The sequence below is a fragment of the Eubalaena glacialis genome, chromosome 9 (assembly GCF_028564815.1).
Source record: "Eubalaena glacialis isolate mEubGla1 chromosome 9, mEubGla1.1.hap2.+ XY, whole genome shotgun sequence".
In the NCBI taxonomy this organism is placed as follows: domain Eukaryota; kingdom Metazoa; phylum Chordata; class Mammalia; order Artiodactyla; family Balaenidae; genus Eubalaena; species Eubalaena glacialis.
The window spans coordinates 44,300,736-44,318,160 of record NC_083724.1 but is presented as its reverse complement, the minus strand read 5'-3'; positions in this window follow the sequence as shown (position 1 = coordinate 44,318,160).

Genomic DNA, 17,425 nt, shown 5'->3' with positions numbered 1-17,425 from the left:
GCCAATGTTTACAAGCATGAAGTATCACTTTAATCTTATACTAATAGCATTTACTCTTCATTAACAAATGTATCCCAATGTTCATTGCAGCACAGTTTACAATAGCCAAGACATGGAAGCAACCTAAATGTCCATCAACAGAGGAACGGATAAAGAAGATGTAGCACATACATACAATGGAATACTACTCAGCTATTAAAAAGAATGAAATAATGCCATTTGCAGCAACATGGATGTACCTGGAGATTATCATACTAAGTGAAGTAAGTCAGACAGAGAAAGACGAAAGACAAATATCATATGATATCACTTATATGAGGAATCTAAAAAAAATGATACAAATGAACTTATTTACAAAACAGAAACAGACTCACAGACTTAGAGAATGAACTCATGGTTACGGGGTGGGGGGGAAGGGCGGGGGGAGGGATAGACTGAGAGTTTAGGATTGACATATACACACTGCTATATTTAAAATAGATAACTAACGAGGACCTACTGTATAGCACAGGGAATGCTGCTCAATATTATGTAATAACCTAAATGGGAAAAGATTTTGGAAAAGAATAGATACATGTATATGTATAACTGAATCACTTTGCTATACACCTGAAACTAACACAACATTGTTACACAATTATACTCCAATATAAAATAAAAATTAAAAAAACAAATGTATAATGTAGGAACTATTATTATACTCATTTTAAAGATGTGCAAACTGTTGTACAAAGATGTAATTTGTTTAAAATCATCCAAGTTGTAAGTGGCCAAACCAGGATTCCAACTCAAATGACAACATCCAGAGCCCAGGTATTGAGCTACTGCATATCACTGGCAGTCCGTTGCTGCACACCTGAGAAAACTAACATGGAGCCTGGACAAGAAATAAGTACACATCTGCTACTCTTTCAATTGCTCTTCCACTCACTAAGAATGAGTTAGTGGGACTTACCTGGTGGCGCAGTGGTTAAGAATCCGCCTGCCAATGCAGGGGACACGGGTTCGACCCCTGGTCCGGGAAGATCCTACATTCCATGGAGCAACTGAGCCCGTGTGCCACAACTACTGAGCCTGCGCTCTAGAGCCCGCGAGCCACAACTACTGAAGCCACGTGCTGCAACTACCGAAGCCGGGGCGCCTAGAGCCCGTGCTCTGCAACAAGAGCAGTCACCACAGTGAGAAGCCCGCGCACCGCAGCGAAGAGTAGCCCCCACTCGCCGCAACTAGAGAAAATCCGCATGCAGCCAAAAAAAAAAAAAAAAAAGTTATTCACTCTGCATTTCCCTACTCTAAATCTCTGCATCATAAGACCATTGGAGTTCCAAAAGGAAAGGAAGAATAAAATTCAATCCCATTAACATGGAGCCTTAGTGCCCAGCTGCAGCATTTGACTTCTTGGTTGTATTTTCTTCAGCCTGGGCACCACAGCAAAGGACTTGTTTCCCAACAGACACTCTGTCAAGGTCTCCTTCACCCACTCCCTAGGTTACACCACTGGCAATTAAGCACCGTTGGGAAATGCTGCCATCTAAGTGCTCTGTCTCTTCTCAAGGATTCATGGGAATATTCCACTACACTTAGCTCATAAATTGCAGTTAGGAACATATACTACCTTTTCTGGATTCTGGATTCCTTGTCCCATTCCCTTCCCCCCAACACTTTACTTTCTGTGAATGAAGGGGGAAAAATTTCTAAAAACAATTTTAGAATGTGGAGTCAGCAGCTGGGGCAAGCCTGCTCTATTATCACTCCGAAACTGCAATAAGAACTTAATTTGGTCATTTGCTCATTTAACAGTAAATTGATATAGTTCCATTTTCCCCCAGTAGTGTTGTCAGTTGAAAAAAATTTATTTATGTGCAAACCACAAGAGGGTAGTCATTGTTTTTTGGAAAATGTCATGGAAATCACCAAAACCAATTGCAATTGGCAGCTTTGGGGGATGGCAAATGTTTTATGTTAAATGGTATGTCATCCTCCAAATGCCAACTTAAAGGTGTTAGTCTCCACATCTCCTACCTACTGTGGGACTGTAAGCCTCCAGAGGACAGGGCTTTGGTCTTACTCCTCTCTGTATTCCCCCTCTGCATCCAGCACAGTGCCCTTTCTATAGTAGGTCCTCACATAATTATAATAATAATTGTTGATCAGTTTCTCTCCAGCTGAAGCCTTAAAGAACAGAGGCTCATTAACCAGGTAGAAATAGGAAGAAATGCAGGTACTTTTGAAATTTTTTATTAGGTTCTCTAAAGGGATTGAAATGGTGGTTTTCAATTGTATTCTAAGACAATATCTTCCAGAACTCTGACTCAGGTTAGCATAGATCTCAACATGTGATGGATGGAGAAACACAGAATCACTAAAAACAGAATTACTACTGGGCCATTGAAGTAAAGAAAACAAAAGACACAAAGATACTTTTAAATAATCTCAAATATGTATCTGTTAATTGCCATTGCAATTCCTCAAATATTTGTGTATGCAAATATGCCCATTCAACACTGAATAATTAATATTGAGGCAGATAGTTGAACTTGGCACACATAGAAGCAGCCTGGAGAGAGAAAACTGACTGGGGGAGGAAGAGAATGCAGGAAACCTGGATTCTTTCCCCTTGTGATAAGGAAGCCTAGTAATGACACAGAGATCCAGGCAGTTCTGGAAAGGGACAATTCCAAATGAGGAAAAGACACCTAGAAGGAAGGGAAAGGAATCAAGGATTTGTTTGGTTTTCACACACATGTCCATGGTAAACCCCTGTATATAGGGATAATGTTTATTGAGCTCCTATTATGTTCTGGGCACTATTCTAGGCATTGGAGATACATACAGGCATGTGGTCTTGTGGCGACTTCAGTTGCAGGAAGACAGACAATAGACAATTACATAAACAAACAATCAATTCAAAATATCAGAGGGTAGTGTATGGTATGAAGGAAAAGCAGAATGACATGATAATGATTGGGGGAGGCCCAGGCCTACACAAGATTAAGTGACCAAGGAGTTTCTACTGAGACCCGAATGACAAGAAGCCTCCATGTCAAGAGGGAAAGAAGGCACTCTTGGCAGAGGGAACGTGAGGGCAAATGTGCTAGCAGATGTCAGGCCAGCCTGGCTGCAACACCCAGCATCAAGGGAGAAACAAGAGATGTGCTTGGATAGAGGGGCAAGACCATTTCATTAGGGCCCTGGAGGTCATGATAGGATGTTAGAGTTTTATTCCAGATAAAATCATGGTGGATAACCATCAAAGGAGTAACATGGCCTCATGTGTGTTTTTATAAAGACCACCCCAACTGCTAAGTAGAGGGCAATCCTGCTGTGTAGGGAGAAAGAGTTATAGACCTCTTAGTGATCTAGCCTGTCATCTACACAAAAGATGGTGATGGTTTCGATCAAGAGAGGTAGCAATGGGGAAGGAGAAAAGGAAGATAAAATAACAACAACAGCAATAATAATAGTAATAATATATTCTGAAGGTAAAGCCAACATGGAAGTAAAATAAATCAAAAATGCATTAACTGACTAAATATTTCTAATGCTATACTATGGCATTAGTAATGCTCAAATACATTGTACTAATGGGGCATATTCCAGCCATGTGAAATTTACTAACAGTCAGAGTAATAACTCCTAATTTCACAGAATAGAAACTGCAGAAGGACGCCCAAAAGACCAAATCAAAATGATCCAATGTAGCAGACATTGGAAATTTCTTGGTGGTCTACTATTTGAACATTCTTCCTTTATTTTGAGAATTCATTCAAAAACCAATTCTTGGTGGGAAGTGGACCCCTGGTCTGTAGTTGCCATTGCAAAACATGCCCGTCTAGTGGTAGCATGGATTTGTCAACTATTAGCATGGTGCCTTCAGAGCTTTCATTCATGATTGCATGATTCCACATTGACCAAGCAGCCTTTGATTTTGATTTGTCTCTTCACAGAGGTCTATCCATAGAGAAACGAGCAAGAAGACTAGCATATTCTTGATTGCCTAAGACAGGCCAGCACTGTGATAGGAATCTGAAAATATATTATTCTATTTTACTTAATTTTCAAATCATCTTTACCAGCTTGGTATTATTGGCTTTACTTTACAAATTAAGTGAGAGAGAGAGGGGGAAAAAAAGGATCAGAGAGTTAAGGGTGACTTGTCCAAGATCACATAGCTAGGAAGTAATAAAATCAGACTACTGAGTTCAAATCCCACTTAATCCCAGAATTTTCTGTGTAGGTTTGCTTTGTGCTTTGTGGATCTGACTGGGGGGAAAAAGTGGTCAAGAGAACTGAAAAAAGCTAAAACTGTCTCACTGATGGACATTTACAAGGACAGGAAGTTGAGATCAGGAAAGCCAGAGGAAGGGGAGAGAAGAGCCAGAGTGCAGACGATTTTGGGAGAATTTGCAGAATTTTAAGGGATGAAAAGTGGGAACTTTAGTTAACTGCCATATGTGATGTATGAAATATTGGAAAAGGGATGTACAGACTTCGTCTGCGGTACATCTTCATGCGATTTCAGCAAAGATTTAAACTGTTTTCTATGCTTTAGGGGATACCTGACTGGTGTTTCCTTTATGAGGCACCATTAAAATAAACATGAGGCAACTCAGCCTTTTGAAGCTTTCATAACTCTCTTGTGGAATTTTCTGTTTCACACAGAAAGGAGTAATCAAACTTGGACCCAAACCCAGACCTGTAATCAAACTTGGACCCAAACCTAGACCCGTCTAAAATAATTGAAATAATGTTAGAGGAAGAAAGCTAATCATCCTAGGATATGCTCCGTTCTTCCTCCTGTGATTGCTTGCTATGTCTGAACCATTTATTCAGACATAAAGAGAACCATGTGAGTGTACTTCATAGATGTCTTAAGGAGTTTTTTAGGGTAATTTTAACTGTACTTGACTGTAATCTTAGTGACTGACTTGACACATGCAACTCCACTGAACATGGAACCCAGTGCAGGGGACAGATAGGCAAAGAAGATGCCAACAATGCACTTGGGAAGGAGGTAGCCTACCATGCTCCTGGAACACAGTAAGTCCTCAATAAATGTTTGCTAAATGGATGAATGATGAACAAATAAAAAGATAAATGAAGAGGAGAGGACCTGCAAGATGGCAGAGGAGTAAGACGCGGAGATCACCTTCCTCCCCACAAATACATCAGAAATACATCTACATGTGGAACAGCTCCTACAGAACACTTACTGAACGCTGGCAGAAAACCTCAGACTTCCCAAAAGGCAAGAAACTCCCCACTTACCTGGGTAGGGCAAAAGAAAAAAGAAAAAACAGAGACAAAAGAATAAGGACGGGACCTGCACCTCAGGGAGGGAGCTGTGAAGGAGGAAAGGTTTCCACACACTAGGAAGCGCCTTCACTGGCAGAGACGGGGGGTGGGCGGCGGGGAAGCTTCGGAGCCACGGAGGAGAGCGCAGCAACAGGGGTGCAGAGGGCAAAGCGGAGAGATTCCCGCACAGAGGATCGGTGCCGACCAGCACTCACCAGCCCAAGAGGCTTGTCTGCTCAACCGCTGGGGTGGGCGGGGGCTGGGAGCTGAGGCTCGGGTTTCGGAGGTCAGATCCCAGGTAGAGGACTGGGGTTGGGTGCGTGAACACAGCCTGAAGGGGGCTAGTGCGCCACAGCTAGCCCGGAGGGAGTCCGGGAAAAAGTCTGGACCTGCCTAAGAGGCAAGAGACCTTTGTTTCCAGGTGCACGAGGAGAGGGGATTCAGAGCACCGCCTAAACGAGCTCCAGAGACGGGCTCGAGCCGCGGCTATCAGCGCGGACCCCAGAGACGGGCATGAGACGCTAAGGCTGCTGCTGCCGCCACCAAGAAGCCTATGTGCAAGCACAGGTCATTATCCACACTGCCCCTCCCGGTAGCCTGTGCAGCCCACCACGGCCAGGGTCCCGTGATCCAGCGACAACTTCCCCAGGAGAACATGGCGCGCCTCAGGCTGGTGCAACGTCACGCTGGCCTCTGACGCCGCAGGCTCGCCCCACATTCCGTACCCCTCCCTCCCCCCGACCTGAGTGAGCCAGAGCCCCATAATCAGCCGCTCCTTTAACCCCGTCCTGTCTGGGTGAAGAACAGACTCCAGAGGGCGACCTACAAGAAGAGGTGGGTCCAAATCCAAAGCTGAACACCAGGAGATGTGCAAACAAAGAAGAGAAAGGGAAATCTCTCCCAGCAGCCTGAGGAGCAGCGGATTAAATCTCCACAATCAACTTGATGAACCCTGCATCTGTGGAATACCTGAATAGACAACGAATCATCCCAAAATTGAGGCAGTGGACTTTGGGAGCAACTGTAGACTTGGGGTTTGCTGTATGCTACTGACAAGTTTCTGACTCTTATGTTTATCTTAGTATAGTTTTTAGTGCTGTTATCTTTCATCGATTTGTTTATTGGTTTGGTTGCTCTCTTTTTTCTTATTACTTTAAAAATTTTTTTACTTTAATAATTTTTTTTTAATTTTAATAAATTTATTTTATATTATTTCTTTTGTTTCTACCTTTTCTTCTGAGCCATATGGCTGACAGGGTCTTGGTGCTCCAGCCAGGTATCAGGCCTGAGCCTCTGAGGTGGGAGAGTCGAGTTCAGGACATTGGACCACCAGCGACCTCCTGGCCCCACGTAATATCAATCAGTGAGAGCTCTCCCAGAGATCTCCATCTCAACGCTAAGACCCAGCTCCACTCAACAACCAGGAAGCTACAATGCGGGACAACCCATGCCAAACAACTAGCAAGACAGGAACAAAACCCCACCCATTAGCACAGACACTGCCTAAACTCATACTAAGTTCACAGACACACCAAAACACACCACTGGACATGGCCCTGGCCACCAGAAAGACAAGATCCAGCCGCATCCACCAGAACACAGGCAACAGTCCCTTCTACCAGGAAGCCTACAAACCCACTGAACCAACCGTACCCACTGGGGGCAGACACCAAAAAGAATGGGAACTACGAACCTGCAGCCTGCAGAAAGGAGACCACAAACACAGTAAGTTAAGCAAAATGAGAAGACAGAGAAATAAACAGCAGATGAAGGAGCAAGGTAAAAACCCAGCAGATCAAACAAATGAAGAGGAAATAGGCAGTCTACCTGAAAAAGAATTCAGAGTAATGATAGTAAAGATGATCCAAAATCTTGGAAATAGAATGGAGAAAATACAAGAAATGTTTAACAAGGACCTAGGAGAACTAAAGAGCAAACAAACAATGATGAACAACACAATAAATGAAATTAAAAATTCTCTAGAAGGAATCAATAGCAGAATAACTGAGGCAGAAGAACGGATAAGTGACCTGGAAGATAAAAGAGTGGAAATAACTACCACAGAGCAGAATGAAGAAAAAAGAATGAAAGGAATTGAGGACAGTCTCAGAGACCTCTGGGACAACATTAAAGACACCAACATTCGAATTATAGTGGTCCCAGAAGAAGAAGAGAAAAGGAAAGTGTCTGAGAAAATATTTGAAGAGATTATAGTTGAAAACTTCCCTAACATGGGAAAGGAAATACTCAGTAAGTCCAGGAAGAGCAGAGGGTCCCATACAGGATAAATCCAAGGAGAAACACGCCAAGACACATATTAATCAAACTATCAAAAATTAAATACAAAGAAAAAATATTAAAAGCAGCAAGGGAAAACCAACAAATAACATACAACAGAATCCCCATAAGGTTAACAGCTGATCTTTCAGCAGAAACTCTGCAAGCCAGAAAGGAGTGGCAGGACATATTTAAAGTGATGAAAGGGAAAAACCTACAACCAAGATTACTCTACCCAGCAAGGATCTCATTCAGATTTGACGGAGAAATTCAAACCTTTACAGAAAAGCAAAACCCAAGAGAATTCAGCACCACAAAACCAGCTTTACAACAAATGCTAAAGGAACTTCTCTAGGCAGGAAACACAAGAGAAGGAAAAGACCTACAAAAACAAACCCAAAACAATTAAGAAAATGGTAATAGGAACACACATATTGATAATTACCTTAGATGTAAATGGATTAAATGCTCCAACCAAAAGACACAGACTGGCTGAACGGATACAAAAACAAGACCTGTATATATGCTGTCTACAACAGACCCACTTCAGATCTAGGGACACATAGAGAATGAAAGTGAGGGGATGGAAAAAGATATTCCATGCAAATGGAAATCAAAAGAAAGCTGGAGAAGCAATTCTCATATCAGACAAAATAGACTTTAAAATAAAGACTATTACAAGAGAAAAAGAAGGACACTACATAATGATCAAGGGATCAATCCAAGAAGAAGATATAACAATTGTAAATATTTATGCACCCAACATCGGAGCACCTCAATACATAAGGCAAATGCTAACAGCCATAAAAGGGGAAATCGACAGTAACACAATCATAGTAGGGGACTTTAACACCTCACTTTCACCAATGGACAGATCATCCAAAATGAAAATAAATAAGGAAACACAAGCTTTAAATGATACATTAAACAAGATGGACTTAACTGATATTTATAGGACATTCCATCCAAAAACAACACAATACACTTTCTTCTCAAGTGTTCACGGAACATTCTCCAGGATAGATCATATCTTGGGTCACAAATCAAGCCTTGGTAAATTTAAGAAAATTGAAATTGTATCAAGTACCTTTTCCAACCACAACACTATGAGACTAGATATCAATTACAAGAAAATAACTGTAAAAAATACAAACACATGGAGGCTAAACAATACACTACTAAATAACCAAGGCATCACTGAAGATATCAAAGAGGAAATCAAAAAATACCTAGAAACACATGACAATGAAAACATGACGATCCAAAACCTATGGGATGCAGCAAAAGCAGTTCTAAGAGGGAAGGGTATAGCAGTACAATCCTACCTCAAGAAACACGAAACATCTCAAATAAACAACCTAACCTTACACCTAAAGCAATTAGAGAAAGAAGAACAAAAACAACCCAAAGTTAGCAGAAGGAAAGAAATCATAAAGATCAGATCAGAAATAAATGAAAAAGAAATGAAGGAAACGATAGCAAAGATCAATAAAACTAAAAGCTGGTTCTTTGAGAAGATAAACAAAATTGATAAACCATTAGCCAGACTCATGAAGAAAAAAAGGGAAAATACTCAAATCAACAAAATTAGAAATGAAAAAGAAGAAGTAACAACTGACACTGCAGAATACAAAGGATCATGAGAGATTACTACAAGCAACTATATGCCAACAAAAAGGACAACCCAGAAGAAATGAACAAATTCTTAGAAAAGCACAACCTTCCGAGACTGAACCAGGAAGAAATAGAAAATATAAACAAACCAATCACAAGCACTGAAATTGAGACTGTGATTAAAAATCTTCCAAGAAACAAAAGTCCAGGACCAGATGACTTCACAGGCAAATTCTATCAAACATTTAGAGAACAGCTAACACCTATCCTTCTCAAACTCTTCCAAAATATAGCAGAGGGAGGAACACTCTCAAATTCATTCTATGAGGCCACCATCACCCTGATACCAAAACCAGACAAAGATGTCACAAAGAAAGAAAACTACAGGCCAATATCACTGATGAACATAGATGCAAAACTCCTCAACAAAATAGTAGCAAACAGAATCCAACAGCACATTAAAAGGATCATACACCATGATCAAGTGGGGTTTATCCCACGAATGCAAGGATTCTTCAATATACACAAATCAATCAATGTGATACACCATATTAACAAACTGAAGGAGAAAAACCATATGATCATCTCAATATGCAGAGAAAGCTTTCGACAAAATTCAACACCCATTTATGATAAAAGCCCTGCAGAAAGTAGGCATAGAGGGAACTTACCTCAACATAATAAAGGCCATATATGTCAAATCCACAGCCAACATTGTTCTCAATGGTGAAAAGTTGAAACCATTTCCACTAAGATCAGGAACAAGACAAGGTTGCCCACTCTCACCACTATTATTCAACATAGTTTTGGAAGTTTTAGCCACAGCAATCAGAAAAGAAAAAGAAATAAAAGGAATCCAAATAAGAAAAGAAGTAAAGCTGTCACTGATTGCAGATGACATGATACTATACGTAGAGAATCCTAAAGATGCTACCAGAAAACTACTAGAGCTAATCAATGAATTTGGTAAAGTAGCAGGATACAAAATTAATGCACAGAAATCTCTTGCATTCCTGTACACTAATGATGAAAAATCTGAAAGAGAAATTAAGGAAACACTCTCATTTACCATTGAACAAAATGAATAAATACCTAGGAATAAACCTACCTAACGAAACAAAAGACCTGTATGCAGAAAACTATAAGACACTGATGAAAGAAATCAAAGATGACACAAACAGATGGAGAGATATACCATGTTCTTGGATTGGAAGAATCAATATTGTGAAAATTGACTATACTGCCCAAAGCAATCTACAGATTCAATGCAATCCTTATCAAACTACCAATGGCATTTTTCACAGAACTAGAATAAAAAATTTCACAATTTGTATGGAAACACAAAAGACCCCGAATAGCCAAAGCAATCTTGAGAAAGGAAAACAGAGCTTGAGGAATCAGGCTCCCTCACTTCAGACTATACTACAAAGCCACAGTAATCAAGACAGTATGGTACTGACACAAAAACAGAAATATAGATCAATGGAACAGGATAGAAAGCCCAGAGATAAACCCACGCACATATGGTCACCTTATCTTTGATAAAGGAGGCAAGCATATACAGTGGAGAAAAGACAGCCTCTTCAATAAGTGGTGCTGGGAAAATTGGACAGGTACATGTAAAAGTATGAAATTGGAACACTCCCTGACACCATACACAAAAATAAACTCAAAATGGATTAAAGACCTAAGTGTAAGGCCAGACACTATCAAACTCTTAGAGGAAAACATAGGCAGAACACTCTATGACATAAATCACAGCAAGATCCTTTCTGACCCAGCTCCTAGAGAAATGGAAATAAAAACACAAATAAACAAATGGGACCTAATGAAACTTAAAAGCTTTTGCACAGCAAAGGAAACCATAAACAAGACCAAAAGACAACCCTCAGAATGGGAGAAAATATTTGCAAATGAAGCAACTGACAAAGGATTAATCTCCAAGATTTACAAGCAGCTCATGCAGCTCAATAACAAAAAAACAAACAACCCAATCCAAAAATGGACAGAAGACCTAAAGAGACATTTCTCCAAAGAAGATATACAGATTGCCAACAGACACATGAAAGAATGCTCAACATCATTAATCATTAGAGAAATACAAATCAAAACTACAATGAGATATCATCTCACACCGGTCAGAATGGTCATCATCAAAAAATCTAGAAACAATAAATGCTGGAGAAGGTGTGGAGAAAAGGGAACACTCTGGCACTGTTGGTGGGAATGTAAATTGATACAGCCACTACGGAGAACAGTATGGAGTTTCCTTAAAAAACTAAAAATAGAACTACCATACGACCCAGCAATCCCACTATTGGGCATATACCCTGAGAAAACCATAATTCAAAAAGAGTCATGTACCACAATGTTCATTGCAGCACTATTTACAATAGCCAGGACATGGAAGCAACCTAAGTGTCCATCATCGGATGAATGGATAAAGAAGATGTGGCACATATATACAATGGAATATTACTCAGCCATAAAAAGAAATGAAATGGAGGTATTTGTAGTGAGGTGGATGGAGTTAGAGTCTGTCATACAGAGTGAAGTAAGTCAGAAAGAGAAAAACAAATACTGTATGCTTACACATATATATGGAATCTAAAAAAAAAGGTCATGAAGAACCTAGTGGCAAGACGGGAATAAAGACACAGACCTACTAGAGAATGGACTTGAGGATATGGGGAGGGGGAGGGGTGAGATGTGACAGGGTGAGAGAGTGTCATGGACATATATACACTACCAAATGTAAAATAGATAGCTAGTGGGAAGCAGCCGCATAGCACAGGGTGATCAGCTCGGTGCTTTGTGACCACCTAGAGGGGTGGGATAGGGAGGGTGGGAGGGAGGGAGATGCAAGAGGGAAGAGATATGGGAACATATGTATATGTATAACTGATTCACTTTGTTATAAAGCAGAAACTAACACACCATTGTAAAGCAATTATACTTCAATAAAGATGCTTAAAAAAAAAAAAAAGACAGTATGGTACTGACACAAAAACAGAAATATAGATCAATGGAACAGGATAGAAAGCCCAGAGATAAACCCATGCACATATGGTCAACTTACCTTTGATAAAGGAGGCAAGCATATACAATGGAGAAAAGACAGCCTCTTCAATAAGCAGTGCTGGGAAAACTGGACAGCTACATGTAAAAGAATGAAGTTAGAACACTCTGTAACACCATACACAAAAATAAACTCAAAATGGATTAAAGACCTAAATGTAAGGCCAGACACTATCAAACTCTTAGAGGAAAACATAGGCAGAACACTCTATGACATAAATCACAGCAAGATCCTTTTTGACCCAGCTCCTAGAGAAATGGAAATAAAAACAAAAATAAATAAATGGGACCTCATGAAACTTAAAAGCTTTTGCACAGCAAAGGAAAACATAAACAAGACAAAGAGACAACCCTCAGAATGGGAGAAAATATTTGAAAATGAAGCAACTGAGAAAGGATTAATCTCCAAAATTTACAAGCAGCTCATGCAGCTCAATATCAAAAAAACAAACAACCCAAACCAAAAATGGGCAGAAGACCTAAATAGACATTTCTCCGAAGAAGATATACAGATTGCCAACAAACACATGAAAGGACGCTCAACATCACTAATCATTTGAGAAATGCAAATTGAAACTACAATGAGGTATCACCTCACACAGGTTAGAATGGCCATCATCAAAAAATCTACAAACAATAAATGCTGGAGAGGGTGTAGAGAAAAGGGAACCCTCTTGCACTGTTGGTGGGAATGTAAATTGATACAGCCACTATGGAGAACAGTATGGAGGTTCCTCAAAAAACTAAAAATAGAACTACCATACGACCCAGCAATCCCACTACTGGGCATATACCCTGAGAAAACCATAATTTTAAAAGAGTCATGTACCACAATATTCATTGCAGCACTATTTACAATAGCCAGGACATCGAAGCAACGTAAGTGTCCATCGACACATGAATGGATAAAGAAGATGTGGCACATATATACCATGGAACATTACTCAGCCATGAAAAGAAATGAAATTGAGTTATTTATAGTGAGGTGGTTGGACCTAGACTCTGTCATAGAGACTGAAGTAAGTCAGAAAGAGAAAAACAAATACTGTATGCTTACACATATATATGGAATCTAAAAAAAAGGTTCTGAAGAACCTAGGGGCAGGACAACAATAAAGACTCAGATGTAGAGAATGGACTTGAGGACACGGGGAGAGGGAAGGGTAAGCTGGGACGAAGTGAGAGAGTGGCATGGACATATATACACTACCAGTGTAAAATAGACAGCTAGTGGGAAGCAGCCACATGGCACAGGGAGATCAGCTCGGTGCTTTGTGTCCACCTAGAGGGGTGGAATAGGGAGGGTGGGAGGGAGACACAAGAGGGAGGAGATATGGGGATATATGTGTATGTATAGCTGATTCACTTTGTTATACAGAAGAAACTAACAGACCATTTTAAAGCAATTATGATCCAATAAAGATGTTAAAAAAAGAAAAGCCAGAGATAACAACAGGTATGAGCTATGAATATTAGAATATACACATTCCAACTGGAATAATTACTGTTTTAAGCACTGATACGGATCTTGAGGTGAAATTAATGGGTCCTCATAAACTTTTAGAATTGGACGTTTGTATGGACATACTTTCCGGCAGTATGCTAGTAAATGTTTAACAATTGGCTCTCCTGAAGAAAAGAAAAAAAGCTCTGATTTGTAGTATTTGCTGTTTTCCATGATATAAATGCTCTCACTGTGGCTGATTTCAAGATATCAACCTGACATCAATGAACCGGAAGTTGGGAAGAAATGCAGACAACCAGCACTCACAAGCTGCCACAAGCTGGCTCCAGCCACTATCCTTTTCTAAAAATATACATGAAAAGTGTTTACAATGTGCCTACCATATGACTCAGAAAGTCTACTCTTAGGAATGTATTCTCAAAAATAGTAAAAGAAATGTGAAGAGATGTATATGCAGGAATATTTGCCACAAGGTTGTTTATAATATCAAAAATTTGAAGAAACTCATTGCTCATAGATAGGTCATTGATTACACACCTGTAAAGTAAAATAATGTCATCAAAATAACATTGACAGATATATAAGCATATATACATACATATGACTTTGGAAGACATGAACATTATATTGTGACAAGGAAAAAATTACATAAGGAATATAGTAAAAATAATGATCCTATTTTTGTTTTTTTTTTAAATGAGTGGTTGGCAAAAACTGTCATCTACCTGTATCCATTTTCTCTTTCGTTCTTAGTTAATACTATCTCTGATGGCTAATTGGGCAAAGGGCCACTTGGAATAAAGAAAGCGTTTCCCTACCTCCCTTGTAGTTAATGCGACTAAGCTCGGTCAATAGGATATGTAAAGTGCCCTTAAAGGGAGTGGGTGTGCTTTCTTCACTCCTTCCCCATTGCTGCAGGCTGGAATAAATATGATGGTTGGAGATCAGGTAGCCTTTATAGACTGTCAGGTGGAAACCTGCATACAGAATAAGGCAACAACAAAATCAGGGAATCCTGGGTCCCTGGACAGCTTAGAGTTAGTTTATGAGTCAAACCTAATAATATGTGATATATATGCATATTTTTGCACTGAATAAATCTAGAAGGATGTACAACTGAGTTGACAGTAGTTTTGTGATTTTATTTATTGTCTTTTTTTATTAAATATTTAATATAGGGTTTAACATATTGGTCTATAAAGACTTTGCTTTCTCTAGGTGATTTTCCTAAAACCATGAAGTACAGTATTTTATTTATTTATTTTAAAATATTTATTTATTTATTTTCTTATTAGTCATCCATTTTATACACATCAGTGTATACATGTCAATCCCAGTCTCCCAATTCATCACACCACCACCACCCCTCCCCCACCACTTTCCCCCCTTGGTGTCCATACATTTGTTCTCTACATCTGTGTCTCAATTTCTGCTCTGAAAACCAGTTCATCTGTACCATTTTCTAGCTTCCTCATATATGCATTAATATACGATATTTGTTTTTCTCTTTCTGATTTACTTCACTCTGTATGACAGTCTCTAGATCCATCCACGTCTCTACAAAAGACCCAATTTCGTTCCTTTTTATGGCTGAGTAATATTCCATTGTGTATATATGCCACATCTTCTTTACCCATTCGTCTGTCGATGGGCATTTAAGTTGCTTCCATGACCTGGCTATTGTAAATAGTGCTGCAATGAACATTGGGGTCCATGTGTCTTTTTCAATTATGGTTTTCTCTGGGTATATGCCCAGTAGTGGGATTGCTAAGTCATATGGTAATTCTACTTTTAGTTCTTTAAGGAACCTCCATACTGTTCTCCATAGTGGCTGTATCAATTTACATTCCCACCAACAGTGCAAGACGGTTCCCTTTCCACCACACCCTCTCCAGCATTTGCTGTTTGTAGACTTTCTGATGATGCCCATTCTAACTGGTGTGAGGTGATACCTCATTGTAGTTTTGATCTGCATTTCTCTAATAATTAGTGATGTTGAGCAGCTTTTCATGTGCTTCTTGGCCATCTGTAGGTCTTCTACGGAGAAATGTCTATTTAGGTATTCTGCCCATTTTTGGATTGGGTTGTTTGTTTTTTTACTATTGAGCTGCATGAGCTGTTTATATATTTTGCAGATAAATTCTTCGTCCGAGGATCCATTTGCAAATATTTTCTCCCATTCTGAGGGTTGTCTTTTCGTCTTGTTCATGGTTTCCTCTGCTGTGCAAAAGCTTTGAAGTTTCATGAGGTCCCATTTGTTTATTTTTGTTTTTATTTCCATTACTCTAGGAGGTGGATCAAAAAAGATCTTGCTGTGATTTATGTCAAAGAGTGTTCTTCCTAAGTTTTCCTCTAACAGTTTTATAGTGCCTGGTCTTACATTTAGGTCTCTAATCCATTTTGAGTTTATTTTTGTGTATGGTGTTAGGGAGTGTTCTAATTTCATTCTTTTACATGTACCTGTCCAGTTTTCCCAGCACTGCTTATTGAAGAGACTGTCTTTTCTCCATTATATATCCTTGCCTCCTTTGTTATAGATTAGTTGACCATAGGTGCGTGGGTTTATCTCTGGGCTTTCTATCCTGTTCCATTGATCTATATTTCTGTTTTTGTGCCAGTACCATATTGTCTTGATTACTGTAGCTTTGTAGTATAGTCTAGAGTCAGGGAGTCTGATTCTTCCAGCTCCGTTATTTTCCCTCAAGACTGCTTTGGCTATTAAGGCTCTTTTGTGTCTCCATACAAATTTTAAGATTTTTTGATCTAGTTCTGTTAAAAATGCCATTGGTAATATGATAGGGATTGCATTGGATCTGTAGACTGCTTTGGGTAGTATACCCATTTTCACAATATTGATTCTTCCAATCCAAGAACATGGTATATCTCTCCATCTGTTGGTATCATCTTTAATTTCTTTCATCAGTGTTTTCTGCGTACAGGTCTTTCTTATAGTTTTCTGCGTACAGGTCTTTTGTCTGCCTAGGTAGCTTTATTCCTAGGTATTTTAGTCTTTTTGTTGTAATGGTAAATGGGAGTGTTTCCTTAATTTCTCTTTCAGATTTTTCATCATTAGTGTACAGGAATGCAAGAGATTTCTGTGCATTAATTTTGTATCCTGCAACTTTACCAAATTCATTGATTAGCTCTAGTAGTTTTCTGGTGGCATCTTTAGGATTCTCTATTTATAATATCATGTCCTCTGCAAACGGTGACAGTTTTACTTCTTCTTTTCCAATTTGTATTCATTTTATTTCTTTTTCTTCTCTGATTGCCGTGGCTAGGACTTCCAAAACTATGTTGAATAATAGTGGTGAGAGTGGACATCCTTGTCTTGTTCCTGATCTTAGAGGAAATGCTTTCAGTTTTTCACCATTGAGAATGATGTTTGCTGCGGGTTTGTTGTATATGGCCTTTATTATGTTGAAGTAGGCTCCCTCTATGCCCACTTTCTGGAGAGTTTTCCTCATAAATCGGTGTTGAATTTTGTCAAAAGCTTTTTCTGCATCTATTGAGATGATCATATGGTTTTTATTCTTCAATTTGTTAATATGGTGTATCACATTGACTGATTTGCGTATATTGAAGAATCCTTTCATCCCTGGGATAAATCCCACTTGATCGTGGTGTATGATCCTTTTACTGTGTTGTTGGATTCTGTTTGCTAGTATTTTGTTGAGGATTTTTGCATCTATATTC